The sequence below is a fragment of the Ochotona curzoniae genome, unplaced genomic scaffold (genome assembly GCF_017591425.1).
Source record: "Ochotona curzoniae isolate NIBS_2020 unplaced genomic scaffold, NIBS_Ocur_1.0 contig_64, whole genome shotgun sequence".
In the NCBI taxonomy this organism is placed as follows: domain Eukaryota; kingdom Metazoa; phylum Chordata; class Mammalia; order Lagomorpha; family Ochotonidae; genus Ochotona; species Ochotona curzoniae.
Window position 1 is genome coordinate 51,917,440 of NW_024466502.1, and position 24,331 is coordinate 51,941,770.

The 24,331-nt window shown below is 38.4% G+C and overlaps 1 protein-coding gene across 1 annotated transcript in view; it reads right to left on the minus strand.

Annotated features, from left to right (window-relative positions):
• NBEA (neurobeachin) overlaps positions 1-24,331 on the minus strand; it is a 483,658-nt gene that overhangs the window by 147,376 nt on the left and 311,951 nt on the right. The gene's annotated exons all lie outside the window — the stretch shown is intronic.

The following is a 24,331-nucleotide window of genomic DNA, read 5'->3' on the forward strand; positions in this document are numbered from 1 at the left end:
AAAGGCACTGTTGTAAAACAAGTCACAATTTTGGCACAAAGTTAATAAGATAAAAATCAGCCAAGTCCAGAATAATTGCACAAGTATTCATAATGTTTAAAAGTAGAAATAAATTAATACCATGGGTTTTCAGAGAAGGATATTGTAAAGGATAATGAATAACATCATCAACAACATTCTTATATTAATTCAGGGCTTACATTATTTCCTAAATCACAAATTAGAAAAATGGGGGCCTGGTACGACAGCCTAAAGGCTAAAGTCCTTACTTTGCATGTGCTAGGATCCCATATGAGCATCAGTTCATATGGTCCCGGCCACACCACTTCCCATTCAGTTCTCTGTGGCCTGGGAAAGCAGTCAAGGATGGCCCAAAGTCTTGGGATCCTGCACTCGCATGGGAGACGCAGAAGAGGCTCCCGGCTCCTGGCTCCAGATGGTTTCGGCAATGGCCATTGGGGCTGATTAGGGAGTGAATCAGTGAATAGAAGATCTTCCTCTCTGTCTTTCCTCCTCTCTGTATATCTGACTTCCCAATAATCAATCAATCAATCAATAAAATCTTTAAAAAAAAAAAAAGAAAGAAAAAGAAGTTCTTGGAGAGGTGCTGTAAGAGGGCTCACACTCAGGTTTCTTACTGTGAGACAGACTCACAGCTGATGTGGGAGGTCTGACCAATGAGGGCTACAAGAGCTGCCCCAGGCTGAAGCCATGGCAGCTATTCCAGAGAGTAGCTCACGGTCTGCTGCTTGGCCTGGCTCAAGAATATTCTCTATAGAGAACTGGAAATAGTAAATACAGAAAGAACTGTGTAGGAACCAACGTCGAAATGCACGGATGTAATGTGAAGCCAAGGGAGAGAACTGCCACTAGCAGCATGAACATGCAGGGAACAAAAACTCTGTGTAAGCACAGGAAGTTGATCTGTGGAGAGAAGCAAGCAATGCTCTGAGATCAGCACCCCAAGTGGCTTACAAAACAGGACAGGGAAAACAGTTGGTGTCTGGTGCTGACTGGATTCTTCAGTGTTTCCAATTCCAAAACAAATGTGCATGCACATATATCCATACAACCATGCTCTATTGCTTCAGGGAACTTGAATGTGGTTTATTTCATGTATCCCAAGAATCTGACCACAACAGAGGTCAACCTGATGGCTCAGGCTCACAGCTTCTGCCATTTAGCTCCAGTCCAGGGACACAGGAATAAATAAGAGCCCTTAAACTTCAGGCAGTCCTCACCATACGTAGTGTCTCACTCAGCCAAGATTGTAATTGATATTGGGCAGCTGTGTGTTCGAGATTTTACTGTCTGCCATGTACCTGTGTTGCAATAATGTGTGTTACAAACTAAAAGTAAAACCACATGCCTTCGCTGACAGTTCAACACTGGCTTGAGCTTCACAAGCTCTTTTGGGAACTGCCTACTTGAACAGAGGACCGTTGTATTTCTGTTATAAGTAAACAAGAGAGCCAAGATTTGTTCAGGTAAATAACTGAATCCTCGCTAATACAAAAATTCATAGAACAAACAGCAAAAAAAAAAAAAAAAAAAAAAAAAAAAACCTTTAAAAAAAACTTCCAGGGATGATATGCAAAGATGATGCAATTCCTAAGTATCCTTTTTACTATCCTAGAGTTAATTATTTGCAAATGGTACTCTCAGATAATTCTATAGGTGAGTGCTGTATTATTCATAGAAAATCAGTACTTCCCTTATGCTTGAAATAGAAAGGTGCAGGATAATCTAAAGGATATTCTAAAGCGCATGTCTTAGGAGAAGCTGACAAACTAAACCCAATATAAATTCTTTTAAGAGTACATTAGGACAAGCAGTTTGGTATGCTATGCTGTTTTCTTATATATTGCCATCATTTTGACAATCATTTCAAAATGCATAGATACAGAGAGACTCGGTTGTACTAGAATATCTACACATTGCAGTCACTGCCTGATGGGGATTTAAAGGCATCAGATGCCTCTGTAACCAACAAGATTTCTCTCTTTGTCAAATGTGTTTCTTGCTTGCAAAGTGTGTAATGGACTCTGTGCTTTATAGTTCATTGTAGGTTGTCAATTTAAAGTACTGAAGTATTCTGAGACATAATCAGTCTAGTCACCAGTAAATGCAGTCCTTTAATAGTTTTTATGTGCTTAAAAATTCTTTAAATTCTAGTCATCTCAAGCAAAGAATTTCATTATTCCACACAGTTACAGAGCTTTGATGCAATAGTCACTTAATAATTACAGGCTGATTATGTAAGTAAATACAACAGTATTAACGTTGAGGTTCAGAAATGGCTCAGCTTTTCAGTATTTACTTGGGATTCTCAATGTTCAAATGGATAGCAATTTTTTAAAAGGTTGGTTTTCTCTTTTTTTAAGATTTCTTTATTTTTATTGGAAAGCCAGATATACAGAGAGGAGGAGAGACAGAGAAGAAGATCTTCCATCTGATCATTCACTCCCCAAGCGGTCGCAATGGCTGGAGCTGAGCCAATCTGAAGCCAGGAACCAGGAGCTTCTTCCAGGGTCTCCCATGCAGGAGCAGGGTCCCAAGGCTTTAGGGCGTCCTTGACTGCTTTCCCAGGCCACAAGCAGGGAGCTGGATGGGAGGTGGAGCTGCCGGGATTAGAACCGGCGCCTATATGGGATCCCGGAGCGGTTCAAGGTGAGGACTTTAGCTGCTAGGCCACGCCGCTGGGCCTGTGACTTACAATCTTACTGAATCCAGGGAATATCTCCAGTCCTTTTAAACTCTCCTCTGCAGTTTGGGCATTGTTAATCATTTCATTCTGCTTGAAACACATCTTGCCTTCCACACCCCAATCTTCTGATTCCATCCCCTCATCCCCAATTAAATTTTCCTTAAATGTCTCCCTCTTGCTGTGTTTAAAAGTTTGGGATCCTTGTAATGGGAAAGGTACAGAAAAGATTGCTGCTTAAGCCTTATGGGTAGAACACCAAGTGCAAACAGCTTATACCAGTGACCAGACATGGGCACTAAAAGGCATCTTTCTGACCTAGCAGAGGGCTCCCCTATTGTTCCCTTTTTTCTTTTTCTTTTTAAAGATTTATTTTATTTTTATTGGAAGGTCAGATTTACAGAGAGAAGAGGAGCTGAAAGATCTTCCACATGCTGGTTCACTCCCCAAGTGGCTATAAAAGGCAGCACTGAGCTGATCTGAAGCCAAGAGCCAGGAGTGTCTTTTGGATCTTCCACTCAGCTATATGGTCCCAAGGCTTTGCGCTGTCCTCTACCGCTTTCCCAGGCTAGGAGCAGCGATAAATTTATTTCCCATTGTAGTGCTGTTTCTGATCAAATTGGCTATGCAACTGAAGAAGTAGAGCATATTCCAGATTGGGCTTTCTCCAGAATGCTGGGAAGATATGGCTCCAGCTCCCAGCACCTAAACAACAGTCAAGCAGACATAAACTGATTATGAGTTAGACATCAGCCACAGGAGTATCTGTTAATGTAAACAAAGCTCCTGTGTGAAGGACACAAGGTCACTAGGCAGACAACTGGGCATTACACTGTCTGCCATGCACACTGAAATGCTATGCCCAGCTTCTCTGAACTGCCTGCTAGGACAGGGTTGCCAGCTATGCTGCTGCGAGAAGCCTTACTGAGCTGGAGACACCTAAAACACTCTTCCAGTCAGCTCATTCAGTTCCATGCCTTTAACCACGTTTTGAAGTCTTACAGCTTTTGCTGCAGCGAAATCTTCCATTCCCCAAAACTCATGACCACGTTTTCAAATGTTCTCTCAGCACTACCACCTAAATGTTTCTCTACAGGGCCCAGAGTGGTGGCTACAGTCCTTACCTTCCATGCACCAGGATCCCATATGGGTGCCAGTTCTAATCCCTGTGGCCCTGCTTCCCATCCAATTCCCTGCTTGTGGCCTGGATAAGCAGCTGAGGATGGCCCAAAGCCTTGGGACTGTGAACCCTTGTGGGAGACCTGGAAGAAGCTGCTGACTCCTAGTTCTGGATTGGTTTGGCACCAGATCATGTACTAGCTGCTCCACTTTTGATTCAGTTCCCTGCTAATATACCAGAGAAATCAGTAGAAGATAGTTCAGGTAACTTGGGACTGTGTTCCAAGTTCCTGATTTTGGCCTGGTCTATATATCTACTGCAGGCCATCAGGGATTGGAACAGCAGATAAAAGATCTTTATCTATCTATCTATCTATCTATCTATCTATCTATCTATCTATCTACCTATCTATCTATCTAATCCTTTCTGTCTCTCTCTGTAATTCTGCCTTTCAAGTAAAAAATAAAACAAACAAACCAAAAAACTCCACAAAGCACAAAAAGAAAACATCAAATAACTTATTCAAAACAACAAAGTTTTGGTTAAGTGCAGTGAACATATAATAAAATGATTCTTGCAATTCTAGGATGAATTATTACAATAGAAGAATACATCGACCTTATTGTAGCACAGGTAGTTGTGCTACAATTAGAAGTGGCTTCTAGTTAGCCATTTCTAAGTATGATGCTGAAGAGCTACATGAAGATTAGAGATTCACAGAGGATAGTGACAAGGTAGCTGTGAAGAGGGTGAGAAAAATGCAATTCTGGATTTTTTTTTTAAAAAATACAAACAATATGATTTTTTGAGGGTATTTTTGCTCAGTAAGAAAAAGAAAGAGGTCCAGGATAACAGGAAGGTTTTGCTTGAATAATTAAACCGATGGAATTGTAGTAAACTCTGACAAGAAAGAGGGTTGACAGAATGATTTTTGGAGGGTAGAGGGCAGGATAAAAGGCAAAGAGGAGTTCAGATTTAGGTATATTTATTTATCTAGTTAGCATACAAGGGCTGGTGTTACGGCATAGCATGCAAGGCTGGTGCCCGGTATGAGCGCCAGTTTGAGTCCAGCTGCTCCATTTCCCATGCAGCTCACTGGTAATGCGCTGGGGAATGAAGTGGAGCACAGACTGAGTACTTGTCCCCTCTCACCCATGTGAAAGAACAGGACAAAGTTTTAGGTTCTTGGCTTTGGTCTGGCTCCACTGCAGCCATTTGGGGATTGACCCAGGGTATGAGAAATTAATTTCTCTCTTTGTGTGTCTCTGTCTTTTTCTCTTTCTTTGTAATTCTGCCCTTCAAATAAATAAATAATAAGTCTTCAAAAACAAACAAACAAGAACAATGCAAGCTGAAGTATCAAGTAGGCATCAGAAAGAGCCTGGAGTTCAAGAACAAGAGCCAGTTTAGAAACTGGAGCCTTACACTTTTCAGTTTGCTGATGACAGTGTCATGGGATTCAAGAAGACTACCAATGGCTGCAATAGGCAGAGCTGGGCTGAGCAAATCCAAAGCCAGAAGTACCCCCTCAGGGTCTACCAGGTGGATGCAAGGTTTCAAGGCTTTGGGCTATTCTCAACTGCTTTCCCAGGCCACAACTAGGAAGCTGGATGGAAAATAAAGCAGCCAGACCAGGAGTCAGTATCCATATGGGATGCTGACATGTGCAGGCAAAGGGTTAGACAACTGAGGTATCATGCCAGCTCATCTTACCTATATTTTTGTGCTATTATATATTGGCTCCATTTTAACATTGAGCAATATCACGTTGACATTTGCCCTGATATTGAAAGCAAAATAAAGTAAAACAAAAGTTGACACATATCATGGTGTGTAATCTAAAAACATATCTTCAAATTTATTTTGCTTACCACGACTCTGGAATGTTCACTAGTTGGTAAACACATTGTACATGCAAAACACCAGCATTTTAAAAATAAAGTCATCTCTTAGCCTTGGACCAAGAGTTGTTACTGTTATCTCAAAGGTAAATAATATCACTAGCAAAATTTTTATATATTGCAAATTTTGTATGATCATAAAACAAAATATTTAATATAAAAGCAAATCCAAATATTGATGCTTTTCTACTTCCACTCCTAGTTTACAGAGAGGAATGGGGGAAGCTGTGACAATCTATGGGCTCTTTCCAAATCTAGCTGTAGATATCCCATACACTGTACACTATCCTTATACACTGTATCAGACATAATCAAGAGATTGCTGATAAATCGCTGATGAGAGGTAGGGGGAAATGCTCATTTTGAGGTTTACCCAGTTCTGGATTCTAGGCCACCACAGTGTCACTGGTAGGTCAGCTCACACAGCCCAGCGTGGCCGTTTCCAGCCCACTGTTATTTCAGGACTGGGAAATTCAAATCTGCTTCCACATGGTAAGCAGATGAAGCATGGAATGAGCTTTGCTGAAGAAGGGGGCAAATCCAGAGGAAACATAAACAAGAAATTAAATAACTTTAAAAGTCACTTGCTTATTTCCTGCCTATACATTTAGCTTAAAATTTCACTTTAAAATTATAATCATTTATATATGTTTCTCAGTATCTTTTTTTCCACAGGTTGCCTTATTTAATCTTTTATTATCACAAAGTTTCATTATGGTTGTACATGTTGAGTTAAAAGCATATGTGTAGAATTTAGCATTTAGAAAGGAAATAAACAGAATGAGAAAAATTTTACATAACACGACATATTCAACAAATGAGGTCAAAGTTTCACAGGAAAACTGACCAGAATTTGCTGATAAGATTATCTTCCCCCTCAAAAAAGCACCTTCCTGATTACAAATTTCCTCTGATTAGTGTGGGTATTTGAATATGCCTGTGTCCGTACTCCATGCCCAAGGGACAGGAGGTACTGTTGAGCTCTAGCCACTTTTCACTGGCTTAGTTCCTGAGCTAGCAGATATAAAACTATTTTGGTGTTTTCTTTTTTTAATTTTTCACTGTTGAAAGATGCTTGCAACATTCAAATATATGTACACAACTGCACATAAACATATATCCCTACTTTCCCCGTTGGAAAGTAAACATTAGATTTCAATGAGGAAATATGGAATTTAAAAGAATTAATGGGCTCCCCCTCCTCAACAAAGGCTTTGTGGGTGTACAAGAAACTGAAGCACTGGAACTTGTCATGTAATCCACAGGTTCAGCATTAAATGATTCGTAGACGGCAAGAATTACGTGGATCATATATACATTTTTCAAAAGATAGTTGTATAATCAAAACAACAAAATACACTAAGAAGGTGCAGTTATTAGTGCTAGGAGCTCTCGTATTTGAAACTGCTGTGGCCCAAACATAAACAAAGATGTAACTGAGTGTACAGAATCCAGCCCGATTGCTGCTGCCCAGGCTGACTTAATTACTGGCTTCTAATTCTTGGCAAATCAGAGACAAAAAGCAAAGTTTGGAAAAGTATCAATATTAAGTGTAAATATACTTTAAAGACTGATGGAAAACCCAGAATAACATATTAGAGAATTAGTAGTTCTATCACAATGTTGGCAATTTTTTAAACTGGCAAACTACACTATCACAAAACAACAAGAATGGCTCACATTAGTGACTGTGCTAAGCATTTAGCTAGTATTTTCCACACATTGCTCTCATTAAAAAAAAAAGGGCAAGCGGTAAAAATGTGCTTCTGAGAGCTTTAAACCATATTGTACAGAAGTCACATCAAATTAATACTGAGGACCATTTAGAGCTTTTATTCTGAAAAGCTTTTGAAAGGGGATTAAACTATGAAAACTCTCATGATACTAAAGTACCTATTAATGGGTTGAGGAGGTAAGAAAGGAACAATGCAAGTGTTATTTTTAGATAAATCTTTACTTTGTATGTAGCAGCACAAAGCTCCGCACAGGGGCACAGCCACAGTTCTCCAGCAATATCCCACGCATGGACGTGCTGATTAATTGAATCTTTTCTCTTTGGAAATGGGCTGTTTTAAAACAGTGACATCATATGGGAAAATCACATTAGCAAATATAAATATAACTTGATGGTATGAACAAAATGAAATAATGTTATTTTAAGTAATATGATTCCAAAAATATTATCATGAACTCTTTGTTTGAACAGCAGCTAACTCCTTTTTCGGGGCCTCTATTTGCCTATAAAAAATAGTTTTCACTCTCAAGGATAATATTTTACAGAACGAACAATTATGTTTTCAAGACAAAAAAAAAAAAGAAAAAGCAGGATGGAGCACAAGGAGTGAGAATAGCAATGTAGATAGTTGTCATCTCATCAAAAATAATGAATGCTCAGGAGGTTTCAACCTCATGTCTTCCCCGTCGTTTGTCCAATCACAACAGGCTACCAGAAGAGAAGAGTGGGCAAAAATACACTCTCTCTCAGCAGCCCCAGCTAGCACCTGTAACCTCCCAACAACTATATACCAGCTGATATGACAAGCCAACAACCTCAAAAGACAACTGGAAATGTTGTTGCTAGCCTGCTGAGCCTCCCTCCGAGAGGGGCACAGCACATGGTGGATGACAGCTTTGTGTCTGTCCCATCTTGCAGCCTTCCCCTCTCTCTCCTGACACACAGTCATGCACTCACATAACAGTCTTACGGCTAATGATGCAAACATGAAGTGCAAAGTCTCCTTAATTTGACCCTTGTTAAACTCCTAATTGGATTGAAGCAGGCTCTGGGTAGAAAGCAACCCTGGATTATTCCAGAAAGCTCTTACAAAATGAAGCCCAAATTACAAAAGGCTGCTTGGGCTGCAGGACATCAGAAAGAATAGGCAATGAATTGCAGCTGTCACTTAAGTTAAAAATCTAATCAATTGCCTTTTTTAAACAGGTAACTTTTAGAACAGTTTCTTCATTGTGGTACTCTTCAGAGTACGCTTGACCCAAATTTAATAAGCTGCTATTAAAGTAGAAGAGCAGCTGTAGAGCAAACACTGTAGAATGAGACTGTGCATTCAGGGTCTTAATGATTTTAAAATGACTACAACCATTGCTTCATTCAGGAGGAACAAAGCTAGGGCTCTCTGCTCAACAATGTCTTAACACAAACTGTCTGAGCAGACAGCGTTCATTTGTCCTTCATGAACTGCAAAGGTCAGCTGCATTGCCCAGGATATCGCAACAGTTTAATTGTGTTTCTTCTCAAGGAAGTCTGAGGGGAGAAACTTAGGAGTCCATGTATATGAAAACTAGTTTTTCTGCCAGGAAATATACAGCTTAAGCACAGGGACACGGGGGGGCGCATGATATGCAGACAGGTGTAAAACATGAAGTAATTATAGAAGCTCAAATTAGTTCTTAGGCCTGAGGCAAAAAAGAGAACAGTGCCTTGACAAAAGGGAATAGCAAATAAGGGTAGCAAACAAAAAATGGCTTGAATGTGTAAATTAGCAAGAAAAATGAGACAGAAAAGCAGCTTTACTCTACTATTATTCCCCACATGAGAACAGAGCAGCTGAACATGATCAAGAGAGCTTTGGTGAAGAGAGGCAGGCATCAACACGGACTCCAAGCCAGAGAGTGGCAGCTCCGCACTTTCTCGTCAGTCACTCATTATGCGCTGAAGTGCTCCTGAGAAGTGCCTCTTATACTTGACCTATCATATTACTTCTTCTGTAAACACATAATCCCTGCTTGTTAGGTGGTGTCAACACTAGCATTCACTCACTATGGGAGTCTTTTTGTGAATAGACACTTTAGAAGTGCTGCCAAAACCAGAGAATTGACACCATAATAAAACAATTTGAATTTCAACCAGGTAAACAGATCTCATGCTTTTCTGTAAAAGATAATGCAAAGAGCATTACATCGATTTTCTCTCATTTTGATAAAGGAAATCTAAATCTGTTTGTTATGGCAAGAATATTTTCTCTTCCAAGTGATTGTGATGAACTTGAGTTGCAGATGCAAGGCCAGGATTAATACCGACTCTTCAAGTGTCTGGTGTGGTCACACAAATCTGACTAGATATTCTCTCTTGAAATAACATCAGTATACAAATCTCAAGCAAAAAAATCATAAAGAACTCATTAATTAATATCAGAAATGCATGTGTGAGTCGTAGCAGGCATGCCTGACTCTAGGGTGACATGGAGGAAAATAAACTCATGGAGTGTTTAGCACACTGTATTTTCAGTGATGAAGACAGATGCCTCACGAAACTATAAGAAAAACTGGATATGTAATTGAGAAATATAGTTTGGTATTTTAAAAATAAATTTTGTCATGACTATTCATATGCGAATAAAAAGTATTTTCAGGGTGCAGTTACAGAAGTTAACTGCCATTTGCAAAGGACAATGAGAAAATGTTTAAACAGATCAAGGGACTGTTTTCAAGCACCTTTCCTTCAAATTATCTTAATGAGGCTTTTGAAAAAGAGTAAGTGCCTTAAGAAAAGTATTTCCGGGCCTGATGCGATAGCATACTGGGTAACGTCCCCATCTTGCATGTGCTGGCATCCTAAACAGGTGCTGTTTCCTATCCTGGTGGCCCCACTTTCCATCCAGCTCCTTGATTGTGGCCTGGAAAAGCAGTCAAAGACAGCCCCAACTCTTTGCAACCCTGCATCCATGTGGAAGACCCAGAAGAAGTTCCTGGCTCCTGGCTTCGGATCAACTCAGCTGTGGCCTTTGCAGCCACTGAGGGAGTGAACCAGCAGATGCAAGAGCTTTCTTTTTGTCTCTATCTCTCTGTATTTCTGACTTTCCAAGAAAATAAATAAATCTTAAAAGAATCATTTCATCATCTACTATAGCTACAACAATCTCTAAAACAACTAAACCGCGCTGTTTTCACACATTAGCACTGATATATCACCGCTGTTTATTCCATCAGGCATTAAACTCTTGCCTTTGGTTCTCTTGTTACTGATACCGGAGAGGGAAAAACTGATCAGTGATAAGCAATTATTCTATACGTCCCATGAAAAATATGTTGGCAATTCCAGCCAGACACAGAAAAAACAAGATGTGCAATACAAGGTTCTACCTTCTAAATAAGCAGTAAAATATGCTTATATGCAAGTAATTCTTATTACAGAAAAAATACCTCAAGAAACTCCAATGCATTTTCCTCATCAAATTCATTTTATATGCCTTTCAAATACAGCTTCTATAGAAATCAAAATATAATAATAACTCTAAGGTTATCGATATATCATTATTTTATACTGAACTTAATGTAACAATTTTGTTTGGGGGAAAGAATAAGAAAAAAAGGCATAAAAGTAACAGCCTATCTTACAATAAAGTATAGTAGGTCAAAAACAAAAATATTTACTTATGCTAGATTTTGTTTAAATAGATCTATTCAAATATTTTATTTTATTTGAAAAAAAAGAGACAGAAAAGAGAAGGAGAAAGAGAGGTCTTCCATTTGCTGGTTCACTCCCCAATTGTGCTGCAATACTTTCTGCTATGGCTTAGTACAGCAAAGTGGACTGGAAGTGAAGGAGGCAGGACCCAAACCAGGTACTCCAATGTGGAATGTCATGTCTGAAGCAATTGATTATTGGCTATGACACAATGGCTGCCCACACACAATGTATTTTAACATCCCCTAAACATCAGGATTAGCTATTTGAACAGCTCACTGTGGGACTGTAACACACACTTAGGAGAAAAATTGTTGGAAAGTCCATGTGCGTTAAAGAAGAATTGGGCTTTTGCTGGATGAGTGGCCTGTGGATGTGTGTTAAGTGTGATTGGTTTGTACTGTTTTCTTCATTTTGATTTTTTAAAAATATTTCGATTTGAAATGCAGGTTAGAGAGAGGAAGGGCTAGAGAGAGAGATCCTTCATATGCTGGTTCACTAACCAAATGTCCATAACAGCCAGAGCTGAGCTGATTCAAAGCCAGAAGCCAGGAGCCTCCCTGGGGTCTTCCACATGGATGCAGGGGCCCAAGAACCGGAGCCATCTTCCTCTGCTTTCCTAGGTCACAGGCAGGAAGTGGACATGAACTGGGACTCACATGGAATATTAGAACTTCAGGCAGGATGAGGCCAGTATGCCTCCAAACCAATCTTTTCTTTTAATCTACATGCTGTTAAATATCATGCATGGTTATTGCACTGTTATTGAAAGTAGGATATTGAAGCCTCTGATTATTTTTGGCGAACTGTATATTTATTCTGTCAATTTTGTTAGTTTTTGCTTCATGCTTGTTGGGCTTTGTGACTGGATGCACATAGATTTACAATTGTTTTATCCGCCCAAGCAAATAATATTTTTACGATTAGAAATCCACTTTCTTTTTAATTTTTATTAATTTATTTTTATTGGAAAGGCGGATACACAGAGAGGCGGTGAGACAGAGAGGAAGATCTTCCATCCGATGGTTCACTCCCCAAGTGGCCACAACGGCTGGAGCTGGGCCAATCCAAAGCCAGGAGCCAGGAGCTCTTCTGGGTCTCCCAGGTGGGTGCAGGGTTGCAAAGATTTGGGGCTGTGCTCGACTGCTTTCCCAGGTCACAGCAGAAAGGTGGATGAGAATTGGGGCTGCCGGGATTAGAACCAGCACCCATATGGGATCCCGGGTGTGCAAGGCGAGGACTTTAACCACTATGCTATTGCGTCGGGTCCAGAAATCCACTCTTTCCATACTTACTTAGAGAGAGAAAGAGCTAGAGGGAGAGAGGGAGATCCTTCATATGCTGGATGAGTGGTAGTACTTTTAGGTAGTACTCTGTTTTTTTTTTCTGATATTGGTATAGCCCCCCCCCAACTATTTTATTAATGCTGTTTGCATAGTATATCATTTTTCATCCTTTCATTTTCACTTATCTATAGCTTTTCATCTAAATTGGGTCAACGCATTTAGCTGACAGCATATGTTTATATGTAGAGGGTAAAGAGGGTGATCTTGTTGCTTTATTCGGCCTGACAGTCCATGGTTTTACTAGATTCTGTAATCCATTACTATGGTTGGACATATTTGTTCCATACTGCTTTTTTCTATATCTTTCATATTTTTTGTTCATCTCATTTTTCTTTACTGAGATTTTATGCATTAGTTGGATTTTTTATTGTAATCATATTGCTTTGGCAACATCTTAAAGCATGTAGTCAGTCTCTGTATTTGTGAGTTTCACATCCATCAACTCCATATCTGTGGATTCAAATAACTGTCAACTACAAATATTTGAAAAAAAAATGCAGTCTTACTATGTACAGACTTTGTTTTTACTCTCTAAACAATACATTACAGCACTATTTACACAGTATTTACATTGTTTTAGGTATTGTAAATAAACTATAGATAATGTAAAAAGCATATGCATATACATAGATGCAAATCCAGTGCCATCTGAAATATCAGACATGAGCAAAGCAATTTTTGATATCTGTGTTGACTAATGGTGGTGGTGTTTCCATCTGTTGCTTTACTCCTTAAGTGGTTTGGGGCTGGGAGAGTTCAAAGCCAGCAGCCCGAAACTTCATCAGACTGCCAATGTCGATGCAGGGATTCAAGTACTTGGGATATCTGCTGCTTTCTCAAGCACATTACATTTTGAATTTTAAATTTCTTCACATTGCGGTTGGTGCCAGCATCACATATGGGTGTTGGTTTGTGTCTCAGCTACTCCATTTATGATTGAGCTGCTTGCTTGTGGCCTGGGAAAGCAGCGGAAGCTGGCTCAAGCCCTCGGACCCGTGCACCCATGTGGGAGACCTGGAAGAAGCTCCTGTTTTCTGGCTTTGGACTGGACCAGCTGCAGCCTTTGCACCAATTTAGGGAGTGAACCCGCAAATGGAAGATCTCTCTCTCTTACCCCCTTCTCTCTGTAACTTTTACTTCTCTCTGTAATTAAAAAACAAAACAAAACTCTTTTTAAAAAATTCCTTGACTTCACTGAATTTCAGAAAACTTATGTATATTTATGGTCACATTCTATTTCATGACATCTTGTGCCTCCCATGGTTCAGTTATCTTATTCCTCTTACTATTATTTTTAAAGATGTGTGTGTCTGTGTGTGTGTGTATGTGTGTGTGAGAGAGAGAGAAATGGTGACGGGCCAGGCTGAAATCAGGAATCAGGAGCTTCATCTGGGCTTGCCAGATAGGTTCAGAGTCTAAGGACTTGAGCCATCTTCTGTTTTTGTTTCCCAGCTGCATCAGCAGGGATCTGGGTCAAACGTGGAGCTGCTGGGATTGAAACTGGATCCCATATGGAGTGTCATCATCAGAGATGGCAGAGTAACCATCGCAACACCTGCCCCTCACTGTTCTAGCTAGCAATAGTACTACATTTTACTCTACCTTCATCTAGGGTAGCCAGATAAATCACAGGGGTTCTTATTAAGCTTGGATTCCAGACAATGAAATATCTGAAATTTAAATTTAACTGAGTGTCCTGTTTTTCTTAACGCTAAATCTGGCAACTCTAATCAAAAGACTTTCAGTTTCTCCACTACTCCATTTTCTTCCAGCTTACTGATCTACTACGCTTTTTCCTTTGCATTTTGGAACCAGTAGTCTGTTCATAGTAACCAGTAGTCTGAAAACAACACTTTCTATCTCCCATTCATTTTCAACTTTATCATGATCTGTTTTTGCATGTGTGTTCCACTGATGCTCAAATACAGACAATAAGAATTCATGTTATTTTTTTAGCCTATGTGGTAATGAGTGGTTGTTCACTAGCTTTTTTTTTTTTTTACCAAAACTTTCTTGTATTCTACTTTTGGAACAGCTCTGTTAGCCTTCCTCCTTTCTTCTCAAACTTTCTTCCTCATTAATTCCTCCTAAATCACCTTCCACTGTGTGTAATCCCAGGATGATGTCACTGTGTTTTTTTCATTCTATATTATCTCCTGGTGCTTTTCATGGAATTTTATGCTTCTAAATATACAAAATGATGAAACCTAGATTTTTCTCCTAAGTTTTGGAGCCATATATTCATTATTTAGTTGCCTAACTGAGGTCTCCACATGAATAGTACATAGTTTGATGGTGAAGAGTGAATTTATCACTTCTCCATAAAATTTGTTCTTGCTCCAATACTTCTGTATCTGAACCGGTGGAGCATTTGCCCCATAGCTGGAAACATGAGAATTAAGCATGCCCAAACACTCTCTGTTCTTTCACTGTCCTTGTCATGTAGTTGCCTTCCCGGTGGAGGCGGAGAACCATACGTGCCCTGTATTAGTTGCTACAGATGCCTGAAGGTAGGACAGAGAGAAATAACGCTTCCCTGGATTGTTCTTATATGCCCTTCCTTTGTGAGTCCTGCAATTTCTCCTCAAATAATTTAGTGCTCAGCCCACAGAACTGCAATTATGTACTTAGTTTTCTGCACTTCTTTTCTGGTCTAGAAGCTCTGTGGAGGCCAGGATGGGTTTAATATGTATAGTGGAGAGTACAGGAGATGATCAATAAATATCTGATAAGCAAACAACTAACAGACTTTTTGCCTGAACCCCTACAGGGCATGTCAATGGATTGTTTTCCTGTGCTAATGTTTAGGAAGTACAATAAATGGTGCAAATCCATGCAGTTCTGCATTGATGCCAATGCAAGATGGTCATTTGCTACCAGTTGGCAGATTACTGTAATTTTATAATCAAACATGTTTTACACAAATAGTTGATGATAGATATCACGTAATTTATGAACATTAGAACACTGAAAATATTCATTTAAAATCTCTGTAATTCCATAAAGGAAGACGCTTTTCTATACTGTGTTGAAAATTCAGCATCTCAACGGAAGAAACTAAAGCAGGGCTCAATTCTGCCACTGGTAGTTATGTGACACGGTAGAGATGCATGGATTGCTTCACTGCATGGTGCTATGACCCAGTGTTAGCAGTGACAGTTTGAGATGGCCATACAGAATGTCAACCGAATGGGGCCAGCATTAATGGTCTAACAGGTTAAGTCATTTTCTGTAATCCCACATTGGAGAGTTGGTCTGAGTCCTGACTCCTCTGCTTCAAACCTAATTGCATGCTAATCCACCTGAAAAAGCAGGGGAGATGGCCCAAGTACTTAGGTCCCTGCCACCCCTGTGAGAAACTCAGCTGGAGTTCTACACTTCTGCTTTGACCTGGCTTAACCCTGGGTGTTGCAGCCACTTGTGAAGCTAAACAGTAGACAAAAGATCTTTCTTTCTCCCTCTCTCTCCTTCTATTTCCCTCTGTCACTCAGCTTTTCAAATAAAGACAAATTTAACCTATATAAAAAATAAGAATCTCAACTTACATATCAAATCTTCACTGAGTTTTCCTAATTCAATACATTATTATAATACTCTTGGATGAAATTTATGAGTTTGCCAAATTTGTAATCAGTCTGTAGAAAAATGGCCATGGTTATCATTGTTTTCAATTTTTAAATAATTACTAAATTTCCATTATTTTCTTCCTGCATTTTTAATAATTCACAAATACTTTCATTCAAAATTCGTGCATAAATACTCCATTATATGTGCACTGCTAAGCGAGGCCTTTGGGTAAGGACACAATTTTGCTTAGAATTCTGAACCAATTCTGGAAAAAAAAAGACATGCACAAATTTAAATATTATGTTTAGTAGCACTTATTTACATTATTTAAACAGTGGGGGACTCAAGAGATGTAAGATTACTGAGAAGCAAAGACCATAAAATTAGGATTATTGACGGAGAGAAAAAAAATTACTATTAAGAAAAACATGCAATTCTAATGGGTGAAGAATAAGAGGTGAAAAGGCAAGAAAGAAAAGGCATGTTAAGAATTGTACTCGAGAAATAATCAGTCTACAGTTATGGAATGCAAGGATGGATATCAAGAAATTCATACCAGAACTTCATGTTGTAACCAAATAGTGAAGTGCAGAAATACCAGAGGAATTTTTTTTTTAACCCTCCCCTTCTTCCATTTCTCCCTGCTTCCATATCCACTTTTCTTCTTCTTTTCCAGACTGTAACCAATACAAATTTTTGAACAGGGAGAAAGGTGATAAAAGTGGCTGGTGAGAAAGTAACCGTGTAGCATTCTTAGTGAAGGCAAAACTAGAAACAGGAAGGCACAGACTGACAGAGATGATAAAGATCTAGGATAGCTGAGGTGGGTAGGAATGAAAAGAATATATGGGAAAGACACCAGGAAAGAATAAAAATGTATAAGAGTTGTTGATTGACACAATACAGGGTTCTAGGATGAAGCAAAGGGCAGGAGACTAGTCAATGATTATGTTATAAATGTTGAGACTTTCTGAGATTTATTTATTTGAAAGGCAGAGTTAGAGAGAAAAAAAGAATCTTTCATTGGCTGGTTCACTCTCCAAACGGCTGCAATGGCCAGAGCTGGGCTTGTCAGAGGCCAGAAGTAAGGTGCCAAGAGCTTCATTGGGTCCCCCCAAATGAGTTCAGGATCCCAAGCGCTTGGGCCTTCTTCTGTTGTTTATCCCAGGAGCATAAGCAAGGAGATGGATTTTAAGTGGAGCTTCTGGTCTCACCTGGCACCCATATGGGTTGCCAATGCTTCAGGCAGAAGCTTCAGTAGCTAAGTCACAGTGCTGGCCCTAGATGTCAAGTCTTTAAAACAAAAATTACGACCCAAGTCAAAGATAGCAACAAATGGAAAAGGCCTCAAAAAAAGCTTTGTACATGCAACAACCATATGTGTAAATACTATCTTCCTTGCTTTACAGATGAGAGGACAAACTCAGGTGAAGTGTAGTGTGAAGCATAACAAGGTGAGTGCTTCAGTGTCTGCAGCCACGTGGCATGGACACCAATCTCAACTTTGCAAATCCTTAACTCTGTGTCTTGATTTCTCTGTTCTTGACAGGATGAAAAAATACATTATGAATCAAGCAGTCAGTATAATGCCTAGTTTATAAAAAGCTCAATGTGTATAAAAAATGGTTTACCAGTTTATTTTTTTGTTTGTTTTTGTTTTTTTGTAAAGAGGTACAAATTTAAAAACAGCATTCGCATGCAACTTTTTCCATCAAGGTCCTGAGATATGTGATTTAAATGTTAAGGTGACTTTCAGGCAAAGGGTAAAATTTGAGGAAGAGTGATTAACCCAGTCACACTATCCAGACAGTATTAGAATTTACGCAAAGCAGCATTAAACGTCTCATGACAACAATAAGACATGTCTGGTCCCTACCATTACCCTAGCCAATGAGTTAAACTAATATTGGTACTTTAGTGTATGTTAGAAAGTGATTCTTGTCTTTAAGGTTTTTCTTATTTGAGCTCTGCATTACAGTAAATATCAATTATTGTCCTCAACAGATAAAGGTAGCCATTATTCGGAACGAATTCTGCTATATTTTCTAGGCAACAGACGATTAGATAGGACATATGCAATAATAACTACCTGAGGAGACTTCAGCATTAAGGTTTTAATAAAGTCACAGCCTTTCTTTTTTGTTGGTCATTGTGCCTATCCTCATCCTAAGATGTCCTCAGTGAGTTACCTGCTCTTAACCTGCACCACAAAAGTGCCATTCATTGAAACAGTTATAACAGGAAAGGAAAGCAAGTTGAAGGGATTTAAAGCGTTACAGGCCACTGAATCACTGACTACTTGCTGAGGGCATGCAAAGAAATGTCATCTCAACACTGCTTGTACAGTGAAGCCATGCTAATGAAACAAAGCTTTGAAACATGAAGGTGAGTCATAAGGATTTTTTTTTTAATCTTCAGCTTTCTTTGGCAAACTGGAATTAGAAGAAAGACTCTTTTGTTAATAATTTAAAAATTTTTTCACTTGTAGACTTTATTCCCTAGTGATATATATTTTTTGAGACTCTTAGCACTTGACATTTTCTATCCCATTAGCTACTCACAGGTGCCACAATCATTTTGAGATACAAAGAAAAACAAAGGATGGCAAACAACTGATATTCCCCTCTACCCAGTGGACCAACAAATAAAAATAAACCTTTACTTTGAAAATCACTTCTCAGTTTTCACATGTCCAATTATTTTTAATGCCAATCAAACATAAAATCAGAGTAGCTATGTCAATATCATGCGAAGAAAAAATAAGTGGCAGAGATTATGATTTGGAGAATCCTTCACCATCAGACAAGAGCATGAGAATCAATCACTTAGAGAATTAGCCGTGTTCTGGGCTTCATTAGTTTTAATTATACTCCAAATATGCTCAGCAGAATGCGCTTAGGTCAGCTGCGACTGACACACAATGGAGTATGTAACTTATAAACTCCTCAGAGCACAGAAAGAGTTCATAAAAAAACAAACCTGCTTGTGCATTTAAATTCATGCGATAACACCTATTATTGCATAAGTCACCAGATGAAACAGATGGGGCAGCTCTTTATACGAGTGCGTTTCTTTTGTGAAAACACTGGACTTCATTCTCCACTCAAGACACAAACTGCTAGAGAGCCAAATCCAACGCAGGCTGTTTTTGTGTTTTTACTGCCTGGGTGTCACAATGTTGGTAAATAAAATACACATGAAATATTCTTATTTAGGGAACAAAAAGCTTGGCAAATAAAAACACGTGTCTACACTTTCAGGAACCTAAGATTTTACAGGAAGTAACATCCATAGAAAAGCTAATGCAATTTTTTGTAACCATTCATAATATAATGAAAAGAAATACATTTCATAGTTTATCTATGATGTAATACTGGTTATTATTTTTTAGTACTCAAATGTGGTTTTTTTTCAGTCTATTTAATTTTTAATTAAGATCTCTCTAAGATCACTAATTCTGGGCCAGCTTCGGATCGGCCCAGCTCTTACTGTTGTGACTACTTTGGCAATGAACAAGCAGATGAAAGATTCATTCTCTGTCTCTCCTCTGTAACTCTTCCTTTCAAAAATAATAATAATAATAATAAAATCTTTAAAAAAAGATTTGTATGCAAAATTGTATGCATCATTTATTTTATAAAAATAGTACCTCACTGCCATTTTTTCCTTCTTGAGATGTTTTACATTTGGGGGCTGGTGTTACAGAGGGTTAAGCTACTGCCTGTAATACAGGTATCCTATATGGGTATTTGTTCCTATCCTAGATGCTCCAGTTATGACGCAGCTTCCTGCGAACATGCCTGGGAAAGCAATAGAAGATTTTCCCAGCCATCCAAGATGTGGGAGAAGCTCTTGGTTTCTGACTTTAGAATCACCTCAGCTCCATCTGTTGAGTCCATGTGGGGACTGTACCAGAGGATGGAGGATTTTTCTTTGCCTCTCCTCCACCCTCTCTGTTACTCTACTATTCAAACAAACCCTCCTCACTTGTTTTTAAGACAAAAGGCACACACACATACACATAGAGACAGAGAGAGAGAGAGACTCTTCCATCTGTTGATTTACTCTTTAGATCGTCATTGTGATGTCATAAGCCTGGAACGTCAATGGATCTTCTGTGTCAGAGGCAGCATCATCTACTGCCTAGGTGCATTAACAAGCACCTGAATTAGAGGTGTTGGGACAGTACGCCAAGTATCAGTTTAACCTGTCAAAGCTTAATCAGTCATGGCACAATGCTAGCCCCAAATATATATACATATATTTTAAGTCATAATACTTATTTGACCTAAGTATTAAGGCATACACTTCCTGTATTAGAGTACCTGGGTTAATATCTGCATATGGATCCAGCTCCCTGCTAATACAGATGCTGGGAGGCAGTGGTGATGATAAGTGGTTGGTATCCTGCCACCTGTGTGGAAGAACTGGATTGAGTTCACAGCTCCAGACTTCAGCTTAAGCCCAGCCCTGGCCATTGAGGCACTTCTGCAATGGATCTGGGGATATCACTCTGCCTCTTGAGTAGATTAATTAAAAAAATTTATCTCTGCACTAGCTAAAATATTAGAAACTATTTTTATTGGAAATTAAAATATAAATGAATCAATGTATAAATTATTCTTATAGCCTACAGGCCCTATTTATTTCATCTAAAGTTCATTAGCTTTTCTGTACATTGACCAAGTTAAAGAAAATACATAAAAATAGTGACAAAGGGCCTGGTGCGGTAGCCTAGTGGTTAAAGTCATTGCTGGCATGAGTCAGGATTCCATGTGGGTACTGGTTTGTATCCCAGTGGCCCTGTTTCCCATCAAGCTCCCTGCTTGTGGCCTAGTAAAGCAGTCGAAGATGGCCCAAAGCCTTGGGACCCTGCACCTGCCTGGGAGTCCTGGGAAAAGCTCCTGGCTTCTGATCAGCTCAGCTCAGGCCATAGCAGCCACTTGAGGAGTGATACAATGAATGAAAGATCTTTCTGTCTGTCCTTTACTCTGTAAACTTGACTTTCCAACAAAAAATAAATAAATCTTTAAAGAAGAAAAAATTAATGAGATAAAACAAATTAGACAAATATAAAACCATGCTCTTAGGACTCTAGTAAAATATGTTTAAATAGAAAAGATGTGTTTACACACAGCATTTGTGAGCAAGTGAATGGGAGTGCCACAAAATATGACTGTATTTCACTTCTTTGAGGCCTCTCTGCTCCACACTTTCCCATCTGTTCAGGGAATAATGTACCATAACTGAAGAAAACGACGTCCCCAAATGGATCTTGAATAGTGGGGTGGTTTAAAAGCTACTATAGATATCACAACTGGAAGAGATATATTCAATTTGATACTTCAAATTTAGTTGTCCCTCAATTTATGATGGTGTTCTGGTCTAATATGCCCACAATGTAAATTTTGTTCGTGCAAAGTGCACTGAACCCACCTAACCAACATTCTAGCGCAGACACACAGCACACAGCAGAGCATAGCTCATGACCCCTGTACTTGCCAGGCTGGCTGAAAGCTGGGTTTCTCTGCCACTGGCAGGCACCAAAGAAAGGATTGGTCTAAATAGTACTAGCCCAGGACATGATCCATATTCAAACTCCAAGTATGATATCTGACGAATTTTGATCACTTTCACACTATTGCAAATCTGAAAAATCGCAGATTGAGTCACTGTAAATTGTAGATTTTTGTACCATATTTCGAGGGCTTCTGATAAAGGGATAAGACCTTATAGAGATAGACGGTCACAGCTGGGAATGGTGTAAAGAAGAAACCAATGGTCAAGGATGGGATGTTGGTGTTTCATATTCTCTTTCAGGGTTCATTCCTGTCCAGGTGTAAAAACACTGACTTAAGACATAGGATTCATTTTTTTTTCACCCTGGTATTAACTGCATGGTGCATTTTAATAAAATGCTCACAAATACTTTTGCATAATTTTTGTAGGTAGTGAAATGCAATTTGTTAAGCACTCATACTATCATAAACTATAAAGTAGAACACGTAATTAAAACAAAGTCATCATAACATGACCAAGTGTATCATTGAATAAAAACCCTTACATCATAATGCTTGTACTTTCATGAAAATTACCACACTTAAACTCAGGACAAAGAGGAGTTTTAATATATCTTGAACTGAAAGATAGACTATGGGCAATTAGATAGCTCAGTGATAAAACTATGTGTATAAACCTTTGCTAAAAAGTATATTGATAAGTCACCTGAGTAACTACTTCTCTTCGTCATTTTTATAAAAAATGTACCCCATTAGTCATAGCAAATTTTACAATGAAATGATTTTTTAGGTGAATTAGTCCAATTCGATAATCATTAAGCAACATCTATCTTTCCCAAATAGTTTCCTGCTATGTGATAGATCAATATATGATAATCATAAAATTCACGCCATAACGTGTCCCTTACACTTACTCAATTAAAAGCTTATTATAAAGACCCTGATATTCAAAGCTTACCTAACGTAGAATCACATTCTCAGTGAAAATGTAAGTTCGTAATTTTTTTTCAGAATAGTAGTGGTATATCAGAGCAGAAATTGCTACAAATTATATCTGGGTACAGAGAAAAATTACACAATGACAAACATGTATAAGTATATGTTCACAACATAGACAGATATGGTAGCACTAAGAGTAACCAAAACAAGACACGTGCTAGCTCTGCGATTATTTCTGTGATCCTTGCTAATACAATCAACCTTTCCAAGCCTCAGTCTCCTTATTTGAAAAAGAGAACTAATATTTACTTGTGAAGACAAAATAAGGAAAAAAAAATTACGCATTAAGCTTTAGTTCCTATTCCTTATCACTCCTAACTTGTAGGTTATTTTAAGCATCAAATGAATTAATACATATGTTTCTTGTAACTTGAAAAGAATGCTGCAATTTTAACATTTAATGGGTAATTTATCTCCCTGCATTCCATTATGGTAAATGGTGTTCATTATTGTTTTTGAATAATTCATTTAGGAATATGTATAATAATGCAACAAGCATTTCTATAGAACAACTTAACAACTTAAAACAAAAATTGAATTTCAAAATCTTAGCGAAACAGTCATTGAGAGCCATTACTCTGTAGATAATTTTGAAAAAACTCACTAGGTTTTAAAGAAATAATGCATTCACTTATTTGGACCAGGTTGGACCTAAACATGAAGTGGGAAATTAAGCCTTCACTATTCAGATGAAATGAACAGAACACAACTCAAGCTACCAGCCTATTTTTTGGCTAAATAATCTGAATAATTTTCTCAGCTTTTCAGACTCCCAGATTTATATGCAGACTTCAAACACAAAATGTCGGGTGATGTGAAGTATACCTTACCTAGTTTCTCATTTAGAATTACAGCATTCAAGGGTAAGACATCGTAAATCATACAAATATTAAAAAATCAAAAAAAGTTGCTTGATATTATTCTGACTTTTGCTTTAAAGATACAGATATTGAAACCATCACAGCTGATCATTTCATTGTGACATGAGTTTAAAAGGTTAAGTTACTATCTGAAGAAAGGTAATCTGGTTGCCTTTCACAGCAGCCTGCAAGCTCTGCAATCTGCATAGAGTGGGGCATTTGTCATCATTAGCTGAGCTGTGACAGCTGGCACCCAGGGTGTCCCAGAATCAAGAAGTGGCAGAGGCACTCTTGGTTTAGGTTGCCATTAAGTATAGTAGGTTTCTTAGGATCAAGTGTATTATATGAAAAGCCCTGTGATATAACTATAAACAGTGAGCGTACTTGAATTTTCCGTAACATGGGTAACACAATAATACTACATAATTAGTAGCTTGCCTCTGGACAACAAGATGGCACATTACAGTATGAAAAACATATACTGCCTTCCACATAAAGGGGTGGAATTGTTTTTAGTAGCCAAACAGCTCTAGTCCTGCTTTTTCTAACACCCAGATTAGGGTGAACAACTAAAAATATTTAAGGATGGGAAGAAAGACTAATTCTCAGATACATTTTAAATTTTACTGCAAACAATGAATAGCTTCCCAACCTTGAGGTCAAATGAAGAGTCCAAAATGGCAATCATCCTTTTGATAATATGTATATGAAAATTAAAATCACTTTCACAGCATATTTACATGCAGTGGTAGTAAATATTGTATTGCAGTAAGTACTTTTTGCCAAAAGTTTAAAATCACACCTTTAATCAAATGGATACTACTAACTATGGGTCAAAAACAGTTGTGGTTAATACATTTAGATGATTTTTTAAATTTTGAAATTTTATA